The 10,000-nt window shown below is 42.4% G+C and overlaps 1 long non-coding RNA gene across 1 annotated transcript in view; it reads right to left on the reverse strand.

Annotated features, from left to right (window-relative positions):
* The window catches only part of LOC147011035 (uncharacterized), a 50,500-nt gene that overhangs the window by 39,667 nt on the left and 833 nt on the right, over positions 1 to 10,000 (reverse strand). Inside the window, exons 1-2 of the long non-coding RNA XR_015052301.1 lie at positions 9,895 to 10,000; positions 9,592 to 9,681 (exon numbers count right to left, since the gene is read on the reverse strand). The exon at positions 9,895 to 10,000 is cut by the window's right edge and continues 833 nt beyond it. This is a non-coding gene — a long non-coding RNA (uncharacterized LOC147011035). The remainder of the gene's footprint in view (positions 1 to 9,591; positions 9,682 to 9,894) is intronic.

Raw genomic sequence — 10,000 nt, forward strand, 5'->3', positions numbered from 1 at the left:
TAGAGGGGGGTGGATGTAGAGTGAGGAGATAGAGGGGGGAAGAGAGAGGAGAGAGGGGAATGAGAGAAGAGGGAGGAGAGAAGAGAGAGAGGAGGGAGGGGAAAGAGAGGAGGGAGGGGAGCGAGGAAGGAGGGAGGGGAGCGAGGAAGGAGGGAGATTGATGAGGGAGGGGGAGTGAGGAGGGGAAGGCAGTGTGAGGTGAGAGGAAGGGAAGGCAGACATGTTGCGGAGCGTTAATTACGATTCATACTGTTTCAGGGAGTAATCAGAGAGAATATGCTCTGCTTTATGAACAACACACACACACACACACACACACACACACACACACACACACACACACACACACACACACACACACACACACACACACACACACACACACACACACACACACACACACACACTGCTTGGCTGATATCGGCAATTTTTTCAGGAATCGGCAGATTGGAGTCAGTTTGATTACCGACTACAGTATGTACTGGATACAACCCAGAAAACCTTGAGTAGCTTTTACCGAAATACAATGTTACATTTACATAGACGTTTTAGGGAGATGTTCACAAACATCAATCTTGAAGGCAGCTGCGTGTGACAGGTGGGAAAAAAAATTGGCTCGGTAATTTAGAAAATACGTTAATACAGCAAAGGGCTTGGAAATTGAGCATTAACAAATATATTTTGCTTTGAAACTCACAAAGAGAAACCATTTAACATTTGTAAAGAAAACCTGATAACCAAATGCTTTAGAAACAGGCACGAGGACAAAGGAAAACCTGAAAGAACCTCCATAAGACATGGGATAAAACACTGCCACCATTACACCCGTAACAGGTGTGGCATGTCCGCACACCAGTGGAGACTCTGTACAGATCCAAATCTACCCATATGTATCACGTCCATGTGTGCTGTATACATACCTCTACCTTGGAGTAATTGTCGACTGTCCATCCCGATCAGGACACGAACTGCACTGTACAGCTCGGTCAGTGGCTTAAGAACTCAAGCAAGCACCCCAACGGAACGCCTGGCTTGGCAAGTGATTACCAATTGCTGTTGATGCAACTATGCACCCAGAAACGCCCATGCAATGTCCGAATTGGACAAATCAACACATTTTTCAGAGTCGGAACTGCTGATACTTTCAAATCTGGAGCTTACATTTTGTAATAATGCTTAGTTTCAGAGATTATCTTGATTCTTCATACATGCAAATTTAATCAAGCCACAAGAGCTGCAAGTGTTTATAAGCACTGCAATCTACCCAGCGATTCGTTGCTATGATGAACAGGAATTCGATAATGAGTGAGGAAAGTGAAAAACAAAAACTTTATCGTAAAGAAACCATTGTGGCCTATTCCAAGTCAAAGCATTGTTGAGCAGGCGAAAAAACATGGCGGCTTCAGACCACAGCGAGATTACCCAGGAAACACCTTGAAGATCCCAGACGGCGAGGTGGCCGAGGATCGCCTGATGAAGGATATAATTAAATAAGGCCGTTAATTATATATCTTCAAAAGGGGTGTTTTAATTAACCCGAACACCCAATTTTCACTCTTACACTTCCTTATAGTTCTCTTAGTATGCATGCAAAGTTCCAGGCTGCGAGGTTTTATGATTTTGGAGTTATGGAGGAGACGTACATGTTGTCTCACTCACACACACACACACACACACACACACACACACACACACACACACACACACACACACACACACACACACACACACACACACACACACACACACACACACACACACACACACACACACACACAACTTGGATACTTTGAGACCTTGGAGGGATCCGTTCCACTTTATGAAACTTGCATATGGAGAAACAACCAACAACACGTTTTTTTTTTCTGCAAATAAGAAGGTGAGGCTGGTGGAGGATAATTTGTGTGAGGTTCAGTTTTCTGCAGGAAAAAAAAGAAGTGTGAGATGAAACAATCTCAAGGTGATATCATGTTGCACAAGGTGGTTCAGGTATCTTTGTGGATGTGAGCTGATGAACCATCCTTCAACTGAACAAAGACAAGAAGACCCCATTTCCACAATTGTATTTTGACATATCACTTACACGACAAACACCACATACATTATATGGGTCCGTTATGTTCTCCATGACAGTAAACATTTTTACATTTGTGTCAATTTACACTTTTGATCTCTAGCTTTTCTTCGTCTGTGCAATATGACACATAAGAGCATTGTCTCCTCGTAAATTAAGCTTTTAATGTTTCCCATAAAAGAAAGCAGGATGTATAATGTTTAAAAAAAAAAAATGTTCACAAGATTTTTCGTTGTTACATCATGACAAGATAATTGAATTGTTCTGTTTTGTGAAAACACTCTCACCATGCTGGATACCACAAAGGTGGAAAACTGCAATAAAATGATCAGTTTTTGCCTTTCTTGCCGGCCCGACATTTGATATGCTGGTTCACCCTTGGCTGATCAGCTGAATAAATTGTCTGCTCTCAGCAAAAGCCAATAAAGTAAGATAGTTTAGATGTTACATGCAGACTTAATTTTATCAGATTAACACCGATGATGGTTGTAAAACAAAGAACATGGAATGAAAAGAGATCGATTACAACGTTTGGTAGCCAGATGTTAACCTTCGATAAATTGTGTCAACTATTCAACAAAGCCAGTTGCAAAAGAATGAGCTCACGACAAGGATTTGAGTATTGCTGCCTTCTTCCAGAACTCAAGCAGGCAACCCCCAGCCACAGAGTCCAGTTGAAAGACACTTGATTTACTTCTTGGGCTGTTTCAATTGATTGCCTTTTCCATTGATTGGTCAGCTCACTGTGTTCTCAGGCAGAGAAAGGGGGACTTGTATTATGAAACACAGGGATGCATCACTAAGCTCTCCACTCCTGCCTGTATCCTTCAGCCGAGAGAGGGAGAGGCTGAAGTGCAGAAAAGAGTCCCCGAAGGAATGGAAAGGAACTACTTTCGCATCCTCGCTGGTCAGATGTGCATGCTAATCAGGTTCACAAACATGTCCCAAGTTTGTTCTACCAAGGGCATTCGTTTTCATCGTTGCAGCCTCGGAAAACAGTGAGACACTCGTTGGGTCACAGCAGTCACCCTCACAAAGAAACAGCCCAGGACACAATAGAGATAACAAAGTACAAACTGGTCACAAGAAAGCCTGATGTGCTGCAGGGTGATGCGATGGCACTCTCTCATCTATGTGAACTTGTATGCACAAGAAAGTTCACAACAACAACAAGAAGCAATCCAACGATAAATTGTGAGAACATGCAGAGACTTCACGACTGCCCATTTTGAGCTCCAAAATGGCTGGACTGATTTTCCACATGTGTCAAAAGTGGAAGTCCGAATCATGTGACTTAAAGTCATCGCATGGGAAAAAAAAAAATTTGGACCACACGCCAACTCTGATTCACCCCGTCGACGGAGGAAACCCTGAGCTCTCTCACAGTGCAGTATTTGGAAATGCTCATTCAAAATTCTGTTAACTCAGACAAGACACTCAATTGATAATGTGCAAAACTAAGCCATCTACTCACTCACTCTTTACTAAATCAAGCAATCCATATTCTTTGCTTCCATTATTCGATTATTATTCTAGATTTGTTTAATGAAAATAAGGAGGGAAAACAACATGATAATGAAAATAACAAAATAATACAACCATAGGCGGGTTTATTCAAGTGGTGACAAAGGATAACCCACTGGCATCTTCAATCCCGTTGACGATCAAAAGCAAAAGGTAAGATCTCACAATGTTGTCTATGTATTTATCTGTCGATTTAATTATTTGTTTTTGGATATAAAATCTCGGTTCATGAAAGCGCGAGGTGACACAGAGCAATTAGGTGACATACTGACAGTGTGGCATTCACACTCACCTCTCAGCGATCGAGCCTGGGTTTGAATCCCGACCCAGCTCTAAACTGTCATCCCGGAGTTTCACAGGCAGGATTCATCAATGTGCGTGTGCCGCCTCTCCGATGGATGATAAACGGACGTCGTCTTATCTGCCAGCATTCATTGGTGGATGTTAAAGGTGTCCCTCCTGAAGATTCGGCAAGCTATCGCTGGCATCATGAACAAATTATAAATTGTTGTCCTAACCAGCAGTGGGCACATGCTCACCCTCAGAGTCACAGCCACATCCTCAGCCAATTATGCTACCCCACAGCCTTGTGCTGAATACAAACGAAGAGTGGTATTGCATGCAGCAGTTGGATGCAACAAGCAAGATAAGAAATTAACTCGAAAAGAAGAAAGGAGTGGGAGTAACACAGCATCTGACAAGTAAGTGTTTTGTTAGGGAGAGTTAATATGGGTAGAAAAGATCATGGGTAGGGCTGGGGGATGATGTGAGATGGAGATAGACAGTTCTGCAAACCTGAAGCCGCAAAAGCAAAAATATACTGCAAAAGCAAAGCAGTCAAAAACCTCACACTCAAATGAAGAAAAACCAACTGCAGAAAGATGAGATCTTAGGAGATGACAAGAAAACAATCATACATGAAGGAGGCTGTGCAAAATTTTCAAGAAGTAAATCATTCCAAAGTTGACCATGTCTGAAGAGTGCTCTTCATCCTCATGTGAGGAACCACCAATATATTCTTGTTGTGAGACCATGGTGTTCTAGTAAAGATGTACGGAGTGATGAGGTCGGAAATGCAGGCAGGAACCAGTTAATGTTTGGCTTTCAAGGTTATCAAGAAAGTTTCAAAATGTACACATTGGAATATGATGATCCAGTGAAGGGTTTTGAGAATTGGAGTGACGTGATCAATCTCACGAGTTTGAACTAAGAGCCTGGCAGCCATATTCTCAATAACATGGAAGGGTTTGAGAGGACAGGCAGGAGATGAGGCAGGTTAGCCTGTTTACGATGAGTTGCAACAATCGAAGCAGGTCATTACGAGAGCAGGAACCAAAGCCTCTGATTCAAGCAGGAGTAGATGTGGGCAACATTGTGCAGAAGGAAGAAAACAGATTCACAGATTTTAGAAACAATAACCGCACCTACCCATCACTTCGTCGATGGATTTAATCAAAAGAGAGCATGTTGCAGTTTTGCTGTTACCTCCACCACCGACCGAAGGTGCACCGGGTTGTGTTTTCACCCCTGTATGTCTGTGAGCAGGATATCTCAAAAAGTTATGGGACAGATTCGGACGAATCTTGGTGGACAGCTTGGGGTGTGACAAAGACAGATTGATTCGATTTTAGTGAACATCTGAATCTGGATACTAGAAATTTTTAAGTGATTCTTTACAACCGAGAAAAGGGACCAAAAACGATAGATAGCACAATATTTCAAAATGTTGTGGATGGGTTATGATAAAACCTGGTAGAAGAGTTGGTAAGGTGACAAGAACAAGCCAATTCGATTTTGGTTCAGGCCCGGATCTGGCCTTTCAGTGGGATACTAAAACGTAAACTGTTCAGCATGGTGGACATTGCGCTCTACCAAGTGCCGTTCCAGTTGCTGCTGTTGTCATGGCTGTGTTTGAACCATTGTTTGTATGATCCTTCCATGTACTATGACATACAGTATATTTTCTACATGCTTCTTCTTTAATATAAATGGATGAAGTGTGTGTGTGTGTGTGTGTGTGTGTGTGTGTGTGTGTGTGTGTGTGTGTGTGTGTGTGTGTGTGTGTGTGTGTGTGTGTGTGTGTGTGTGTGTGTGTGTGTGTGTGTGTGTGTGTGTGTGTGAGATACTTTTTGTCGATTAATTACGTATGTCTGTCTATTCATTAATTACGCATTATTGGAATGTACCTTTTGACCCTTTCGACTACTGAGACCCCTTTGAACTTTGAAGGTCCTTTAAAACCCCCAAGATCCTGAAGACCCCAAAAGTCCTAAAAGTCGCCGGGGACCCAAAAGTCCCAAAAGTTCCTAAGGACCCTAAAGTCCCAAAAGTCCCGAAGCACCCAGAATACCCAAAAGTCCCAGAGGATCCAAAAGTCCCAAAGGACCCAAAAGACCCCCCAAGGCTGTGAAGACTGATGAAAATTTGGTCAATTGGACCAACGCACCCACAAGTTACTCGAAAGGGTTCCTGCTGCCGTATTTTTGGAATCGCTACATTAAAGCGCTGGCGACTGCTTCTTCTTCTTTCTCCATCTCAGAAAGGTGGGCTTTTAAAACAAACATTTTTATGATTAAATTACCACAAATTTTGTTCCCTATGAAATTGATATTTTACGGTTTTATTTTACAGTCATGCAAAACGGTCTTATTTGCCCAAAGCATCAAACAGCAAGACGACTTATTCATTCCACTATGAATACAAGGCGCTGGTCCCTGAGAGATATTAAAATTATTATTATCTTTCCAATCAAGTAAATCGATTATTATCTTTCTTAGGGTACAATTTTTCTTTTATTCTCCGACAGCAGGAACCCTTTAGACCAAAGTGTGACGTGCGTGCAACACACGCACACACTTTTCCTTTAATAGATGCAGAATGTAGAAAATAATTGAGTCCATCATGATATACATTTGAAGCAGACAGATCAGGTTGTGATCACAAAGTTTCAGGATTTTGGCATCAAATTTTTTTTTGAAGAATCATTGAGGAGCCAGGGACCTGCATCATATATTCATTGTGGAATGAATAACTGGTCTTGCTCGTTAAGGTTATTGTCATTACGAGCATGTCACTGGTCTGAGAGAAGTCACTGGACTTAAAGATGGCACGATCCTAAAGGCCGAGTCACACCTTGACGTTTTAGCCAGCAATGGCAACGTATCAAAATGTATGTAAAACGCTGGCTTATGCTGAACTTTTGACGTGTTTTTTTTAAAGATTCGGACGTATTCATAACGAGTTGGTCGTATGCATAACATGTTAGTAACGGACACAGAACGTTTCGTTGTCTTATAGATAACTTATACCAACGAATGCTAAACCTGTTGTCGGCGTTCACAACCTATGCCGAACGATAGTCCAACTTATGCATAGCGCGCTGCACGTATCACCGACAATCACGTGGCGTAGCCTATTAAAAGGCTGCTGCACAATGATTCAAATCATAACCGCCGGAGAAATGGAAGTGTCAACATTGCAGTCACACCTTGGCGATCTTGCCAGCGTATGCCGACCTCTGAAAAATGCATCTAAAACGCAGGCGCACGTCGAACATGGTATGGGTAAGTTTGGTATACGTGAATAGAACGCAAAAGTACGCTATCATACGTCGTAGTAAGTGGAGTACGTCTTGAAATTTTAAACGTGTTAAAAATTTTACGACGTACTTGCCGTATGCCTCACATGTTCCGCATGCGATGGGAATAAGTTGTACGCACGATATGCGATCGTTGGCACACGTCGACAAAAGTTACTTGTAAGTCGAAACACGTCGAGGTAATGGTTAGCGTCAGTGTTCCAGACTCCCTGTTTTTTTTTTGTTTTTTTTTTGTCTTCGGTATGACGGTGATGTTGACACTTCGATTTCTAGTGCAGTTATAATATAATGTAATTAATAGGCTGCCGCTCAACGATGTAAATCATAATCGCATTAGAAATCTAAGTGTCAACATCACTGTCATACCGAAGACAAAAAAAAAAACCAGGGAGTCTGGAACACTGACCCTAACCATTACCTTGACGTGTTTCGACTTATGAGTAACTTACAAGTAACGTGTGTGGACGTGTGTCAACCATCGCGTAACGTGCCTACAACATGCTACTCATAGGCTAGAAATAAGTTTCGGGTACCTTAAACATTACCTCAACGTGTTTCGACTTATGATTAACTTACAAGTAACGTGTGTCGACGTGTGTCAACGATCACATAACATGCCTACAACTTATGGCCAGCGTAGCGGAACTTGTGAGTCATACGCTGGCATAAGTCGTAAAATTTCTAGCATGCTAAAATTTGAGGACAACCGCAAAGTACAACGATGAAAGCCAGCGTACTACGACTTATGGCAGTGTTTTTCAGCGTGCTCTCAATGTTTCCAAACTTACCCATAACGTATTTGACGTGTGCCAGCGTTTTAGACAAATTTTTCAAAAATCGGCATAAGCTGGCGAAAACATCAACGTGCGACTGGGCCTTATGAGTTTACAATAGCCTGAAAGAACATGGCACTTGCCTGAGAGATATCACACACCTTAGACATGTCATTAGATGTGCAAAGATGGCACTTACCTTGGAGAAGTTCCGAGCGATCTTGTCACCGACCCCACTCATCCACCGAGTTTTATTCAAACTCTTCCACCATTTTTTGAGATATCACACTCAAAATCGTTTTTGGCCCCATCTCTCAATGGTGAAGAATCACTAAAAACAATTATCCTATCTGTATCAGGATATTGACCAAAATTGAATAAATTCATCCTCGTCACACAGCCATCCATCCAGTGGGACCATACTCTGTGCAGAGCGTTGGTGCTGCCAAAGCAGTCTCCTTGGCTATTGGGCACAATCCTGGACGGATCGCCACTCCGACACAGGATACCAGCAAGCTGGCACTCATTTTGTCTTCCTCGGAAGGATGACAGGCGGAGTCAACCCCACCTGGTATTAATTCAACATAAAAAGGGGATTTGAACTGAGGATCCTAAGATCCCAAACTCAGCACCCTAACCATTAAGCCAACGCCAGGCATACACAGCTATCCTGTCCACCAAATATCGTCCGAATCTGTCTCCAACTTCAAGAGATATCCTGCTCACAGACAAAAAAAAACAACAGACAAACAGACAGGGGTGAAAACAAAACCTCTGTCCATCTTCGTTGGCAGAGGTAAAAATATAATTGAAAGCAAATCTTGGAAGTAGAAGAGCATGCAAGGTACAATTATACAACACAATGTTCATCATTTTCCGAAGCTGGCAGGATGGCTAAATAATCCTCTCTTCAGCATATGGTACTCCATCGCCTGCTGGGCAAGCAAAAACAAATGACTTTTTTATTTTCTTTTAACAGTGGCATCCTCTTTAACCTGGACCCAGAATGCACAATCTTCGCAACAAATACAAGCACATGCTCCCCCAATGATACATCCTGCAAAAAGGGGGAGTCAAACATCTCCCCTCAATGGAAAATGGATAACACACACAGAGGAACTGCCACCAGGCCAGGAAAAGGCCTGCTGTGACTTCATGCCTGCAACATTATCATGATCATATTTCATTGATTTTGTGTCCCGTGTTCTGAACCAACATAATTATGTGAGAAATAGATTGGGGGCAGCCAGGCGTGATGGTGCACACTACCTGTAACCTTATTATTAGGTTAACGAATCATATTGCTGCTTCTGAGCACCCTCTCCCTGTAGATAGAATGGCTGTTGCTTTTGAGAAAAATTTCAAATGATGCTGGGTGCTTGAACAAAGACAACATTACAAAATGGAATGATATTGTCAGTGCCATACTGAACGGACCACTGGATGATGGGGTTAGTAAAGTTGGTCAATACAGCCTCGTGGTAAAAATTCGTTTTTCTAAAAGTGGACACAAGGGGTTCATTCATTCCAGAGCCTTGCTTTTACCTTTCCTGTGACTGTTATAATGAAAAGGTGAGTTCAGCATTTGGGCTGAAAGCAGATGCTCATGATTTTCAATTTACCTGTTGGCATTAAGTCCATCATTCTGTGAGCACAAAGGTGATACACGGAGACTGCATTTGGTGACTTAATCCGGTAGAGACATCAACGCCCTGAAAATGCATAACTAGTACAATCATCCAAGCTGTGGATCATCATGAGCTCATATAAATTGCCAACCAAGGATTTTTTTTATATTCTGAGTTATAACATTTGGGGAGGGAAGAGGGGAAGAGTAGTGGTGGAGATGGGAACGTGACGGCCGATGGCTCGCATGTAAATTCAGTAAGACAACTCGATTTTAATAGCAATCAGAAAAATCATACCTCGGACGATCAGTGGTTCCTCTCATGCAAGGAATTGAGGTTGCAGTGGGTGCCTCAATGACTGCGTCATGCATAATCCAAGCCTGCTTAAGTCACCAATGCTTCT

This window comes from Eptatretus burgeri, chromosome 16 (assembly GCF_056783735.1).
Source record: "Eptatretus burgeri isolate ZD-2024b chromosome 16, Ebu_testis_v1, whole genome shotgun sequence".
In the NCBI taxonomy this organism is placed as follows: domain Eukaryota; kingdom Metazoa; phylum Chordata; class Myxini; order Myxiniformes; family Myxinidae; genus Eptatretus; species Eptatretus burgeri.